At 39.7% G+C, this 16,053-nt stretch overlaps 1 pseudogene; it reads left to right on the top strand.

The window, feature by feature from the left end:
• The first annotated feature begins 1,927 nt into the window (after positions 1 to 1,927).
• On the top strand, positions 1,928 to 12,661 carry LOC101437387 (keratin, type II cytoskeletal 8 pseudogene; annotated as a pseudogene).
• Positions 12,662 to 16,053: the final 3,392 nt, after the last annotated feature.

The raw sequence follows: 16,053 nt of genomic DNA, 5'->3' as shown, positions 1-16,053 counted from the left end.
GAAATTTTAGGCATATATGTTACTAGAATAAAGTTCTTTTAAAAGCATAAGAATGTACAACACAGTGAACTCTATTGTAAATGATGGACTATAGCTAATAGTACAATTAAAAAACTGTTCTTTCATGAGTTGTAACAAATGTACCACACTAATGCAAGGTGTCAGTAATAGGGTGGTATATGGGAACTCTATAGTTTATGCATGATTTTTCTATAAACCTACAACTTCTCTAATAAAAAAAACTGACGACCGCTATCATTTACAATTATTATTGTAACATTATGTGCTCGCAATAGAAATATTAAATTATAATGTTCTATTACCCAAAGTCATAATCTTTTAATTACCATGTTAATTCTGAAAGAATGAAACATAGAGAAGAAAAAGGGCAATGACTGCCATCTGGTGGATTTTTATCTAATTACAGGGAAAATATTTAAAGCAAACACTGTTGGAGTTAATTTAGTCCCTACTTAACCCAAGACACCTTGCAGGGATGACGGCAGGGCAGAAATAGCACAGAAACAATCAGCTCTATCTTTTTTTGTGGCTTATAAGGCCCAAAAACACACGTATATATACACACACATGCAAGACACAGCAACTTGAGCATAAAAAAGGAGCTGTTTTGACAGAGAGAAAAACAATTTCTTATGATCTGCATATTAAAATCATGGGTGCACTGACCTATAGCTGAAAATATTAGACTTCTTTTTCCTTCTTCCAACAGAAATGAAATCTACTTCTGTGGGATTCTTAACTTAATATTTTTCCATTTATTTGCTTTAGCCCCAAAATTAAATCAAGGAAAAGGTATTCAGAACAAATAATGTGCAGTATAATATGAGCTAATTACAGAAAACAATTAAAACTTTAAGAATCAAAGAAATTGAAAATAAAACATTGAAATTTCATTTGTTTCTATCCAATTAGAGAATAGTAAAATAAATGCCCAGTAATATAACTACTTTTTGCCAAAGATATAATGATATGGATACTCTTACATACTTCTAGTGTAAGAATAAAGTGATACACTCATTCTAAGGGGCAATTGGGCAATATTTATCAAAGGTCCCAAAAATATTCATATATATTTTTAAGAGAATAATTCCAATTCTAGGTAGTTATCCTAAGAAAACAAACAGGGTGTTATACAAGAATTCATATCCAAATATGAGCATGGAGCATTATTTATCAAAGGAAAATAACCTGTTTAACAATAAAAGGATGGTTAAATCACTCATGGTATCCCCAGGAGATTTCTCAGCTGGACAAGGGACTACAAAAGAAAACCTTCAGATATTAGAGGACTGTCACATGAAAGTGAGGTCTCCAAACTTTTTTGGTATTTTAACAGACCAAATATACATACTTACATGAATTCTATACATTTACTATTACTTCCCTAGATTAGAGCTCTAACTATGAGGCTTTCCACCTCTGAGGGTATTTTTTTCACTGTTTTTTATTTTTTTTATTGTCTTTTTTAAAAAAGATAAATAGATAAGAAAGCACACCCAGTGGTCCCACGGATCTGTCTCTTGCTTCAACAGTGTTTGAACAGAACAGACCCGGGGACCCTTATCCACACTTCCTCAGTGTCGACCACCTTGCAACTGCTTCTCCAGGAATAAACCTCTGGGACCAACTTCTCAGCTATCCCCCGCTTCCAGGACCAGCTAACACCGCTTTTTGTGGTTAGCTCCTCATTGTCGACCAACCATGACCTCCTAGATCCATTACAATTATTCCACCAAAGTGGAGGCCTCTGTTAACTGCCTGGTCAACCTGCAGCTGCAGGCCTCCTACACCTACCTCTCTCTGGGTTACTCTTTTGACCACGATGATGTGGCCCTGAAGGGTGTGGACCACTTCTTCCCATGAGTTGGTGAAGGAGAAGCACAAAGACGCCAAGCATCTCTTGAAGATGCAAAACCAGTGCAGTGGCCGCACTCTCTTCCAAGACTTGCAGAAGCCTTCCAAAGATGAGTGGGGTAATACCCTGGACACCATGGAAGCTGCCCTTGTCCTGGAGAAGAACCCAAACCAGGCCCTTTTGGATCTGCATGCCCTGGGATCTGCCAACACAGACCCCCATCTCTGTGACTTCCTGGAAAACCATTTCCTAGATGAGGAGGTGAAACTGATCAAAAAGATGGGTGACCACCTGACCAAACTCGCAGGCTAGGCTGGGCAAGTATCTCTTTGAAAGGCTCACCCTCAAGCACGACTAGAAGCCTCCGGAGCCCAGAGGCCGTCAGGGATGGGGGGAGGCTCTATTCCCCCAGCATTCAGGATTCTGCGTGAGCCCCTCCAGTCAGGAGGCATCTTTCTAACTGCCATCTTGTAGTCCTATAACAAGGCCTGAACCACGTGTAAACACTAAAGATTTCTGCAGCAGGATAAAAAAAAAAAAGATAGATGGCACAAAATGTTACATTAAAAAACATAAGAGGTTCCCATATACCCCACTCCCCATCCCACCCGGCACCTCCCACATCATCATCCCCTTTCATCAGTACAGCACATTCATTGTTTTTGGTGAATACACCCTGGAGCACTGCCACACTGCATGGACCATAGTTTACATTGTTGTTCACACTCTCCCCTAGTTCATCCAGTGGGTTATGGCAGGATATACAATGTCCTGCTTCTGTCCCTGCAATATCATTCAGGACAACTCCAAGTCCAAACATGCCCCATATCACACCCTTTCCTCCTTCTCCCTGCCCACAGTACTCCCTTGGCCACTATCTCTACATCAATGACACAATTTCTTCCATTACTAGAGTCACAACAGTTCTATAACAGAATACCAGAAAGTCCATTTCAATCCATATTATATTTTTCCATCCTGTGGACCCTGGGATGGCAATTTCCACTCCACCTCTAAATCAAGAGAAGGCTTAGATCTCACATGACTGATGAATGTGATTCTCCTGCTTGCAGCTGTAGACACTCTCTGTTCCCTGGTGTGGTAGTTGACCATTCTCACCTCCCCATCAGCTGATCTGGATAATTCCAATGAACCCAAGTATAGGTGTTGCACCTCTGCTGAGACTCAGGGCCCAGTTGGCACATGGACAGTCCACAGATGCAAGTCTTCTGAACATACACAAACCCCAGCACCAGTCACAGGTTCAGTAAAAGTGACAGAAGAGCATGTGTAGAGAGGTCACATCTGAGTCCAACTCTATCACAATCAGGAGCACAAATTCCAAAGTAGGGCCCACTGGCAAGGTAATGAACTACAGAACCATCTGTCATGACCGTAGAACCTGTGGGTCTCCATAGCCCTCAGGAACACCAGTACCCCTCTGATGACCTCCTGACTCATTTTGAAGTCTCTTAGCCATATAAACTCATTTGTCTTTACCATTTCCCCCTTTTATTTCAAGGTCTTTTTCTAGTTGTATCAGCAGCTGGTGATGGTAGTAATTCCTCAGCACCAGGAGGGCTCATCCCTGGGAGTCACATCCCACACTTGGGGGAAGCAGAAGGTAATGCATTTACATGCTGAGTTTGGCTTAGAGAGTGGCCACAGTTGAGCAACATGGAGGCTCTCAGGAGGTAACTTTTAGGCACCCTGTGGCTCTAGGTCTAGTTAAAATTTCAAGCACACATGCTCATAAGCATAGTCATCAGTACCAAGGGCCCATCATTGGCCATTCTTCCTCACTGGTCTTTGACCTTGCACGTGGGAGACTGCTGCTGTTCCATTTGGGAATGCAAGAGAGCTCCCCAGGATGGGAACTCAGCATTCTCTGAGGGTATTTTAGACACTAACCCACACTCCATGTTAGAAGGCATTTAATAATAGTAATGCTCAGTTTTTGTGCATTCTGATGGTTTTTAGAACAATTAGTTAATGCCTGATGGTATAAATGTCATATGTACAATATAATGAAATAGTGAAGTATAATTTCTCAAATTCCTAAGAAGAGGATGGAGACTCATTTTTTAAAAGCTAATACATAAAACTCCAAATTTACCAAATAAATTAGGAACAAAAGGACTCTTCACAATACTTTGACAATGAATGTTTGCAATGTAAATATGTATGCCAGAAAAAAGTCTGAAAGAGAGTGTAGCAGTTTGATATGGTTATGAATTCCAAAAACAGACATTGGATTATGTTTATAATCTGGTCTGTACCTGGGCATGATTATGATTAGGACTTTGATTGGGCCATGTCATTAGGGCACTGAGTCCCCACCCCTAGGTGGGGGGACTCACAGATAAAAGGCATGGAAAAGGACAGAGTTGAGGGTTCTTAATGTTGGAGTTTTGATGTTGGAATTTGATGCTGAAATCTTAAGATGGATCCCCAGGGAAAGAGACAGAGCCGTTTGCCTGATAGTCTGCAGCTGACCTTGTGTATAGAGGCAAAGCCTAGAGAGCCTCATATTCTACAGCTGACCTTGTGGAAAAAACAGAGGTGCTGAGCCCAGAGGGACCTAGGAAGCCTGTACCCTCTCAGACTTTGGCAGCCATCTTGCTCCAACATGTGGAAAAAGACTTTGGTGAGAAAAGTAACTTACGCTTTATGGCCTGGTATCTGTAAGCTTCCACCCCAAATAAATACCCTTTATAAAAACCAACTGATTTCTGGTATTTTGCATCAGCACCTCTTTGGCTGACTAATACAGATAGACATGACTTTCTGGGTTTACAAGTGATTTTTGTTGTTCTTTATACTTGTCTTCATTTCCAAATATATATGTATAATAAACACATTTTACTTATATAACCAGAAAAAATAACAGTTTGAAAAAGAAAAATTAAACTATAAGGTCAAATAAGAATAAAATTAGGAACTTCCAAATGCAAATTTTATTACTTTAAATAAATTCATTTAAAAAGAGTTCTGGCTGTAGGAAGGATTGAGGTATTGACACATGACAATATGGATGAACCTCAAAGACCTTATGTTGAGTGAAGTAAGCCAGTCACTAAAGGACAAATACTGCATGATCTCACTGATATGACCTAAGCATATTGAGCAGACTCCTCTGTAGAGTCTGAAAGATAGGTTATGAGAAGAAAGAAAAGGAGTGGTGAGCCAATGTTCAAACTGGGCAGAATCTATGATAAAGTGGAAGGTGGATAGTGGTGGTTTGGCAATGAACAGGAAGGATTGATGGTGGTGCAGCAATATAAGTGGAATTGATGCTGGAGAGTGAGCAGAGTTGTGGGGTGGGTGGGGTTATCCACAGAGCTGGAGGGAGGGCTGGAGGAAGGAACAGGTGAACTCTGAGGAGATTGAGGACTGTATTGAGAACACAATTCTGGAAGTGTTCTTTCAGTACCTATGGCAACAGAGTCACTGGAATAGGGTGTCAGTGGGGGGGGGTATATGAGGAAAAGGTGCACCTGTGACAAGCCTCTATGGAATATGAATGTGTCATGTTGTTATAGGGTGTTATCTTATTGGGTGGAGACACACACAATAACCAATAAAACATTAAATTCCCATTCTGGAGAATCCTGCTACATTCTCTCATAGAGTGGCAAGAATCTCTTGCCAAGTATGCAGGCAGAGCTTAATAAAAGAAAACAGACCAATATGCCAAGACTTTGATCATTTTGGGTTTTTCTTGTTTTGTTATTGTTGTTTTGGTGTTTTAGGCAAGGGAGTAAAGTGTTTATTAAGAAACAAGAAAAGAGATAAACACAAACTGCAGGCATGCTACAGAGTGAAACGTGCACATGGGACCCAAGTTAGGCTTTTTCAAAGCCTTTCCTCCTCCCCTTTACTAATGTTGGGGAGGGGCCCCAGACCAAGCCTTCAATATTAATGCTTGCACTTATTCTTGTAATAGAAACTTAGCCTAATAATAACTATTGCCTAAGAATTACTGTCTGAAAACTTACTTGATACTCAAAAGTGGCCTCTCTCTAAGCCAAACTCAGCAAATAAAATCACCATCTACCCCCAGTGTGGGACATGACTCCCAGGGATAAACCTCCCTGGTACCAAGGGATTAACACCAAGCATTAACCAGCAATGCATTTGACAAAAGACCCTGACTAAAAGAGGGTAACAATGAATGAAAAAGAATTTTATGGTTTAAGAGATTTCAAAGTGAGTCAGAAGGTAATTCCAGACATTATAAACATCTCAGGCAGATCTCACTAACTACCACAGTAAACAAAGCATCAAACAGCAGTGTTCCCAAGGGCTCTAAAGACATCCAGACACTACAGGCAAGGTACACAGCCTCATGAAATCAGCACTCCATTGGTGGGCCTTAACTTGGAATATATTTCCCCAGTGTAACAGTTAGACTCATTTATACTTTTCCTTCACATGATTCTGAGTCCTTTAAATGAACCTATAATTAGCACTATATCCATTAAATATATGTCCCAGAGACTTAACTCTCTAGTCTGTTCACATGCCCGATGAGCGGAGGTTCTCAGCAGAGTTAAAGCCAATACCTTCTCTCCAGTTCATCAGACTTGCCCGGGACAACTAACAAAATGATGGTGGGTGTATTAGTCAGCCAAAGGGGTGCTAATGCAAAATACCAGATATTGGTTGGTTTTTATAAAGGGTATTTATTTCGGATAGGAGCTTACAGATACCAGGCCATAAAGCATAAGTTACTTCCCTACCAAAGTCTATTTCCACATGTTGAAGACATCTGTGAGGGTTCAGGTTTCCTGGTTCCTCCCTTCCTCAGGCTTCTTTTTCCTAGGCTCAGGGTTTCTCTCTTCCTGGTGTTTGCTTCTGTTTCTTCTGTGAGCTTACTTCCTGGGGCTTGAGCTTAAGGCTTCAGCATCAAATTCCACCATCAAAATTCCAACATCAAAAACCCTCAGCTCTGTCCTTTACCATGCCTTTTATGTGTGAGTCCCTACCCATCAAGGGGTGGGGACTCAATGCCCTACTGGCACAAGAGATTTACCTGATTACTTAATCAAGTAAATCTCTCAATCCAATACAATCTAATATTCCCAGAGGAAAAGATCAGATTACAAACATAATCCAATATTTGATTTTGGAATTCATCAATAATATCAAATTGCTACAGTGGTGGACAACCCCCATCCCAAAAAATAAAGTATCTGCAATGGCAAACACACAGTTCCTTCCACCTGCTCCATAAGATCTAAGCCCCCTCTTGCTCTGAAACAGAGTGGGCATCACCATCCCAAAATCTTCAAGATTGAGGAATGAACAAACATAAGTGGGTGCAACCACAGACCAAATTAAACTTATTACTATTCTAGCAATGGAAGAACTTGTTACACTGATATAAAGGCAGTGGTCACCAGAAATTTTAAGGGGAGGGAGAGGGAAGAATAGGTGTAGCACAGGGCATTTGGGAGATATTAGAATTGTTCTGAGTAGCACTGCAATGGGGAATACAGGCCATTACACATTTTGTCAAAACCTATAAAATTGTGTGGTAAAAAGTATACACTATAATGTAAATTATTTACCATGGTTAGTAGCTATACTTCAATATTGTTCATTACTAGGCCTAGAGCTGCAGGGTGCCTAAGAGTTACCTCCTGAGGGCCTCCATGTTGCTCAAATGTGCCACTCTCTAAGCCAAACTCAGAATGTAAATGCATTACCTTCCCCCCAGTGTGGGACATAACTCCTGGGGATAAGCCTCCCTGGCACCAAGGGATTACTACCAGGCACGAGCTGATGATGTAACTAGAAAAAGACCTTGAATAAAAGGGCCAACTCAGACCAGCAGAATATCTCAGCCTACATGTAATATCAGGTGTTAAAAATTGCTTTTTGACTTTGAATAAAAGGGGGAAATGGAAAGGACAAATGAGTTTATATGTCTGTGAGTCTCCAAAAAAGAGTCAGGAGGTCATCAGAAGAGTCACACTTATACACACCTCAGCAGGGTCGCAGAGACAGCCAAAGTACATACAACCCTAGGTGCTGGTTCTCCTGAGGGCTACAGAGACCCACAGGTTCTATGGTCATGGCAGATTGCTCTGGAGTTCAGTGACATGTCAGTTGACCTTACTTTGGAGTTTGTGTTCCTGAGTGTGATGGAGTTGGACTCAGACGTGACCTTTCTATACATGCCTCTTCTGTCACTTTTACTGAACCTGTGGTTGGTGCTGGGGTTGGTGTATATTCAGGAGACCTGAATCTCTGGACTGTCCATATCACAGCCAGACCCTGAGCATCAGCAGACTTGCAAATCCTACCCTTTGGCTTATTGGATTAACCCCAGCCAGCTAACAGGGAGGTGAAGATCAACCATTACACCAGGGAGCCAAGAGTGCCTACAACTGTAAGCAGGAGAATTGCATCCATCATCCACGTGGAATCTAAGCCCCCTCTCGATATAGAAGTGAAGTGGACATAACCATCCCAGAGTCCACAGGATGGAGAAAGAGAGTGAACTTACTGATATTCTACTATGGAATTACTGTGATTAATAATGGAAGAAATTGTAGCATTGATGTGGAGAAAGTGGCCATGGTAGCTGCTGAGGGTAAGGAGAGGGAAGAAGACTTATGATATGGGGGCATTTTCAGGACTTGGAGTTGTCCTGGGTGGTACTGCAGGGACAGATGCTGGACACATTGTATGTCCTACCATGGCCCACTGGGTGGACTGGGGGAGAGTGTAAATGACCATGTAAACCATTATCCATATGGTGCAGCAGTGTTCCAAAATGTATTCACCAAACGCAATGAATGTGCCATGATATTGAAAGAAGTTGTTGATGTGGGAGGAGTGGAGTGAGGGGGTGGGGGGTATATGGGAACCTTTTATATTTTTTTAATGTAACATTAAAAAAAAATAAAGAAAAAATAATAATTAAAAATATATATATGTGTATGTTCATTAATTGTATCAAATGAACCACACTAATGAAAGATGTTGTTAATGTGGAAAAAAGCATGAGAGGGGAAGTGAGGGGAAGAGGGAATTCCACTATATTTTCGATTTAACATTTCTGTAATCTAAAAGATCTTTAAATATTAAAAATTTAAAAAGAGTCTATGTTCCAGGTACCGTGTTCCATTTTTAAATGCCTATTTAGAGTCTAGACTTCAAAACAGGAAAGATAACTGATTAAGTCATCAAAAATACAATTTACAAGATAAACTAATACTTCTCTCATAGTCATTGAGCTCATTTAAATTCTCTGCATCTTCATTTATCATTAGGAAAAAAAAAACTCATTTCAGAACAACATGATTGCAATTGTTGTTCTCTTTGATAGATGACAGTGCCAGTTAGAAAGAAGGGAGAAAACTGCTTCTTTTCATGAAAAGGCTGTATCGTTCTTTACTGATACCATAGAAAGTGATGGCACATAAAGGAGCTATCTCAGAGAAATGCTGCAAATTACATACAGAAAGGCACGATGACACTACATTTTTGGACCAAGAACGTCCATTCTGATGAAGCACATTTAGGCACTGGAAAATCAGAGGTAAAAGAGTTTAGAGCCCTCGATTAGAATCAAGGATTTTATTCTTTACCTAAGGAAGTACATTCAGGAAGAGAGAGTCCGAAACTATAAATAAAACCCAGGTTCCAATTTCTTACACTAAAATTAGAAGACTAGCTTTCCTTTTTCAAATACTGTGGTGTATCAGAATATCCAAAAAACCAATTTTTGAGTGGTAGTTTTTGGCAAGTTCTAAATGCAATACATGGAGGAACTTCATAAGTAAATATGAAATGCCCAATGTACATAAGACAGAAGCATTTAATAATCTCCAGCTCTGTCTTATATGGGGCTACCCAGGACTCTTTTCATTATGGGAAAACAAGCTATGACAAACAAAACCCATGGGAAACATAAAATGTATTCCTCCCCCTCAGAGACTGGCAAGTCACCAGGGAAGGCAGACTAAATAAATTCTATATTCGCATATTGCTGTCAGAGACTACACTGAGTAAATAAAACAGACGTGACTTTCTCGAAAAATCCCATACTCTGTACATGAAAATTCACACTGGCACATATTTTAAAGTTGATGTCAGAGGAGACCCAGAGGCTCTCTCAGCATATCCTTTAGGGACTGCTAAAAGTAACCCATAAGTGAGGCAGAATGGGTTTTGCAGAGCTGTGAATGCAAGTCCAGGAGAGCTGGGTTCTTGACCAGCTCTACCATTAACTGCTATGTGACTCTGGACAACTCTCTGGCTCTCTGGGCCTCAATTTGATCATCTGTAAAAATCAGGGACTGGAATAGAAGTTTGTCAAAGTCCCTTCCAACTTTTAGATTCTGAGTTGTGAAAATCCCAGATTTATCACCAGAGAAGTTACAGGACTCATTAGGTAAGAACTCAGAGAAGGCAGAGAGAAAGGCCTATTAGAGGAGCAGTGAATGAACCAAATTGTGTGAAGAAGGATTCAGTATGGGTAATAATAGGAGAAAAGGTCAAAAAGGGAAGTTCGGTCAGCCACTGAAGGGCTTTGAATACCACTGCATCTTTTGAAACACACCTGTATTTATTTAATATCTGGAGTATAGTAAAACCTCCAATGTCCCCAGCTATAGAAAAAAAGAACAAAATAGACTTTGAAATTCAGATGCACACTCTAAAGCTCAATTATCAAATAATTACTTCAACCTCTCTTTAACACTTTTCATCATTTCAGCTAAACAATGACAAATTTCCCTTTCCCTTACCCAGGCTCTGGGGGCAGTGAAATAGCCACGATACAAGGAAAAAAGCAAAGAACCTCTGAACAAAATCAAGAACCATTCCCTTTCATCACTAACACAGTCCTTACTTCCTATGACCCTGTGCTATTAACTGTGGGCATGTCTGTCTCACATTGCAAGCTAGTAGTACAGCTTAGCTGTTAAAATACAAACTCTGAGTTCAAATACAAACTCTTATGCTTAACAGCACTGTGAACTTGAACAAGACACATAAATTCCCTGAGCCTCAGGTACTTCTATCTATTAAAAAGGATTTCATTCATTCATTCAATGAATATTGATTACATGCTTACTATGTGTAAGGTAGAGTTGTAGATGCTGAAGATACAGTGGTGAAATATACAAGGTCCTTGTCCTCATGGAATTTATATTATAATGGGGAAACAAGCAATAAAAAGGTAAAAATATAAATCATTCATTACTACAAAGAAAACAAAACAGGTCAAAGTGAGAGAGTAAGGAGGAGAGGGCAACATTAGATAGCATGGTAAGCAAAGGCACCTATATAGTAGGTGGCATTTGAACCAAGACTTAAATGTCAAGACCTAAATGATTCAAAGACTTGGGAGAAATGCATCTCAGGAAGAAAGCAAGCAAAGTGCAAAAGCCCTGGACAGTTGCAAGCTTGATGTGTTGGGAAGAGCCAAAATAAAGGTCACTGTGCCTGAGGCTTACTGACCAGAGATAAAGTAGTAAGAGATTAGGTTGGAAAGTATTAATGCAAAACACTGCATGCTTCATATTCCATTTGTTACAAGGCTTCTGTCCTTTCTCTGTCATAGTTTTAAGAGTCCCAGGTCTGCCCTTTGCTCTCAATTTTAACTAATAGAATTCCAATGTTTAACCTTGAAGCTGTGGTCCCTCAAAACTACTAGAAAAGGAAGTCTCAGAAAGCGAGTAAAGAAAAATGTTCCTCTTTTACCACATATCTGCAAAAACAGCAGCCTCTATTCTACAACATTATCCTATAGTATACTACATTACAGGAGCAATAGAATGTACTGTTAAAGGTTGTGAACTTTGGAGCTAGAATGCCAATTACTAAAGGCATGATTTGGGGCAGATGGTAAATTGAGGTACAGAAAGATTAAGCTATCAACAACCTTTGGTGGAAGCACTAAGCCAGGAGAAGCTGAAGCTGGAGGCAGAGACTAGCAACATTTAGGGACTGGTGGAGGACTTCAAGAATAAGTATGAGGATGAGATCAACAAGCAAACAGAGACAGAGAATAAATTTGTCCTCATCAAGAAGGATGTGGATGAAGCTTACATGAGCAAAGTAGAGCTGGAGTCCCGCCTGGAAGGGCTAACTGATGAGATTAACTTCCTCAGGCAGCTGTATGAAAAGGAGGTCCACAAGCTGCAGCTCCAGATCTCGGACATGTCTATGATGCTGTACATGGAAAACAGTCACTCCTTGAACGTGGATAGCACCATTGCTGAAGTCAAGACCCAGTACAAGGAGACAGCCAACCTCAGCTGGGTTGAGGCCAAGAGCATGTACCAGATAAAGTACGAGTAGCTGCAGATGCTGGTTGGGAAGCATCTGACCTCTACTACATCAAGACAGAGATCCCTAAGATGAACTGGAGCATTAGCCAGTTCCAGGCTGAAACTGAGGGCCTGAAGGGCCAGATAGCATCCCTGGAAGCTGCCATTGCTAATGCCAAACAGCATGGGGAGCTGGTCATTAAGGATATCAATGCCACGCTGGCCCAACTGGAGACTGCCCTGAACCAGGCCAAGAAAGACATGGGACAGCAGCTGCACAAGTACCAGGAGCTATGAACATCAAGCTGATCCTGGACATCAAGACTGCAACCTACCATAGCTGCTGGAGGGCAAGGAGAGCAGGCTGGAGTCTGGGATGCAGAAAGTGAGTTTTCATACAAACACCACCTCCAGTGGCTACTACTCAGGTCGACTGAGCCTGACCTTCACTGGCATACCAAGCACTGGCCACAGCTACAACTACAGCTCCTTCTAATCCAGCTGCAGCTCTGGTGGGGGCTCTGGCTCCTTCAGGTGTATCAGCTCCACCAAGGCTGTTGTGGCAAAGAAGCTGGTATCTGAGTCGTCTGATGTCCTGCCCAACTGAACTGCCACCGCTGCCCTTCTCAGCTCTGCCCCACCCACCACCATAACTGCCCCCTTTTGCCCATGTTGAAGCCAATTTTGTCTTTTCCAAAATAAAGTCCCAGTTAGTTAGTCCTGCAAAACAAAACAAAGCAAAAGTTAATAAATGTAAAGCATTTAGGTATGTATAAGACATAGTATAAGTTCTGTGTTATTATTACCTTTATTATTATATTTGATGAAGTGTTAGATTGAGAACATTCATAAAAGTATCTAACTTATTCTATCCAGTGTGAAATATCTAAAAAAGTATATTGTTCTGTTTACTCTTATTATAAAAGTGTCATCTGTAAAAACATAAGAAATCAGAAGCAGTTGCTTTGTCATGAAAGTAACTCCAAAAATTCTCCATTTCTGATTAGTTGCTTCACTTAATAATTTATTACCCTGGTAACAATATTTGAATTGTTACCTATTTTCTATAAAGTATAATAATACCAAGGAAGTATCTTTTTTAAGTCAGAAAAAGAGCTTTGGAATTCCTTTTTATTCTTTTTTATCATTAAAGGTATAATAAAACTGTTACTCTGCTGGATTCCTTATTGAAAGAGTTTGTCTCATTTAAATTAAGATTGGAAAGCAAGGAACTGATTGCGTGAGACCCTGCAGATCATGATTAAATGTGTGGATTTTATTCTAAATGTACCAGAAAGTCATTGAAGGGTTTTAAGCAAAAGAATGACATACTCTTATTGACATTTTTTAGAAGTCCATGCTGGCTGCTATAGGGAGAGTGGTTCACAGGAAGAAAAGAATGCAAACAGTGAGATCAGTAGGTCACATGAGAAATTTTTGGGCTTGGATAGGAGTGGTAGCAGTAAAGATGAGAAGAAGGAGACTGAATGGAAGTAGTACTATTTTGGAAGTAGAGCCAAAAAGACTGGTTGAAGGATTAGAGGTGAGGAGTGAGGGAACAAGAGAGTAACAACACTCCCTAACCTTACAGGGTTGTTGTAAGGATTAAATAAACTGGCATTTTTAAAAATCATCTTCTGCTCTCTGTGCCCATTCACTGCACATTCTTCTGTGTCTGCTTGTCTTCTTGTCTTCTCTCCAGGAGGCACTGGGAACTGATCCCGGGACCTTCTGACGTGGGAGAGAGGCCTCAGTCACTTGAGCTACCTTAGCTCCCTAGTTTGTTATGTTTCTCACTGTCTCTCCTGTGTCCCTTTTTTTGTTTTTGTGTCAGCTCTCCACATGGACCAGCTCTCTGTGTAGGCCAGCTCGCTTTCACCAGGAAGCCCCAGGAACAGAACCCACTACTCTCTATATGGTAGATGGGAGCCCAATCGCTTAAGCCACATCTGCTACTCCAATAAACTGGCATTTTAAATAGGTTAATATCATGCTTGACTTCACTCAATAAGTGGCGGCTGTCTTTATTATTCTTTCCTTTTATATTTCTACAGAGCCAAGAAATACAGTGAGTGCCTACTAAATGACTTTAAAAATCAACACTTACATAACTTGATCTTTTTCAAGAATGCTCTACTTCCTTTGAAGACTGTTTAACATTTGGTAATTTATTAATCTCTCATTCAAGTTCTGCATCTTATCGTGTGTATGCATTCAAAAAAAGCATATTAAAAACAAGATTCTTTCATTCCCTCCACAATACTATGCACAGAACTGGATACTGTGGAGAGAATAAAAGAAATGAAGCCTCTGCCTCAAAGATGGCACTATGACTTACTATCACTCATTAACCAGATTAATGACAATCAAAAATAACACCATGAAGTACAAGACTAAAGACACAGACAAACATACTATAGGAATTCCAAGATAAAAAGATCATGCGGACTGTAGTAATCTAAGAAAGTTTTGTGGAGGAGTTGACACTTAAGCTGGACCTTAAAGGTTTGTGTTAGTGGAGGCAGATGGAAGGAAGGCAATATGAGTAAGAGAATAAGCAGGGGAGTACAGTGTGTGTGAGAAAGAGTGAAGAAACCAAATCAACCTGAGAGGAAGACCTGAAATGTGAAAATGTGATTAAAACAGGTAAGATGAAGTAAAATTCTGAAAGCTTCCAAAGTTCATTCTCAAATTAATTCTTAAAAGTCACACAAAATATTTTTATAATTAGAAAAATTAAATAACATAGACTCTTCTTACAATTATAACTTACTATGAAGTTATGATCATTAAATCAATGTTATTTTTGCACAGTGATAACAGATAACAATTCCACTCCTAGGCATATGCCCAAGAGAGTTGAAAACATACAAAACGTATGTACAAAGACATAGGCATGAATGTTCATAGCAGCATTATTAATAATCCAGTGGAATATTATTCAGTCATAAAAAAGGAATGAAGTCCTGATACATGCTACAAGGTAGAGGAACCTTGAAAACATTATGATAGGGAAAGAAAAGCCATATACATATGATTTCATTTATATAAAGAGTTCAGAGTATGTAAATCCACAGACAGAAGTAAATTAGTGGTTGCCAGGCAATAAACAGACAGGGTAATTGAGACTGACTGCTAATAGATATGGAGTTTATTTCTGTGGTGATTGACATGCTCTGGAATTAAATATGTTGTACAATGTGGTGGCTATTCTTAAAACCACTGAACTGCACACTTTAAAATGATGAATATTGTTATGTGGATTATATCTCAATAAACAATAAAAATTAAAAATAGAAGGCTGATAACCCAGAAACTTATTTGAGTTCATGTAAGAATTTAATATATTAAATGAGACCCATCATGAAGCAAAAACTTACTGAACTATAAAAAGAAATGGATGAATCAACAATTAGAGTGGATTTCAACACTCCTCTCAATAATTGACAGAACACAAATGGAGAAATCAGCAAAAATAGAGAAGACCTGAACAACACTATCAACCAACTGGACCTAAAAGACAAAGGCAAAAGACAGTCTTATCAAACATGTAATACTAGATAGCATTTCAGCACTATGCTTGGGAGCCATTTTAAACATTGAAATCACTAATACAAAGCAGAAAAAAATTGGAGAATAAGGCACTAAATACACTTCAAGATGACACTACAGTATGAAAGCTGCATCAAGAAGTCAGGGTGTCTCCTTGTTTGATCACAGCAAGGAACAAACATGTGCATGGGGCAACTCAAATTTTTTGCCACTCTATGCATGTATGCAAATGACTGTGAAAGTACTACAAGTATTGATTTGGGGTTACAAATAAATTTTAGCAAGTATGCAAGTTCACATACACAATCTATGAAAAATGAGGATCAACTGTACATA

Source organism: Dasypus novemcinctus, chromosome 6 (assembly GCF_030445035.2).
Source record: "Dasypus novemcinctus isolate mDasNov1 chromosome 6, mDasNov1.1.hap2, whole genome shotgun sequence".
NCBI lineage: Eukaryota > Metazoa > Chordata > Mammalia > Cingulata > Dasypodidae > Dasypus > Dasypus novemcinctus.
Note: the sequence above shows the minus strand (reverse complement) of the source record. Positions and strands in the feature narration are given on the sequence as shown.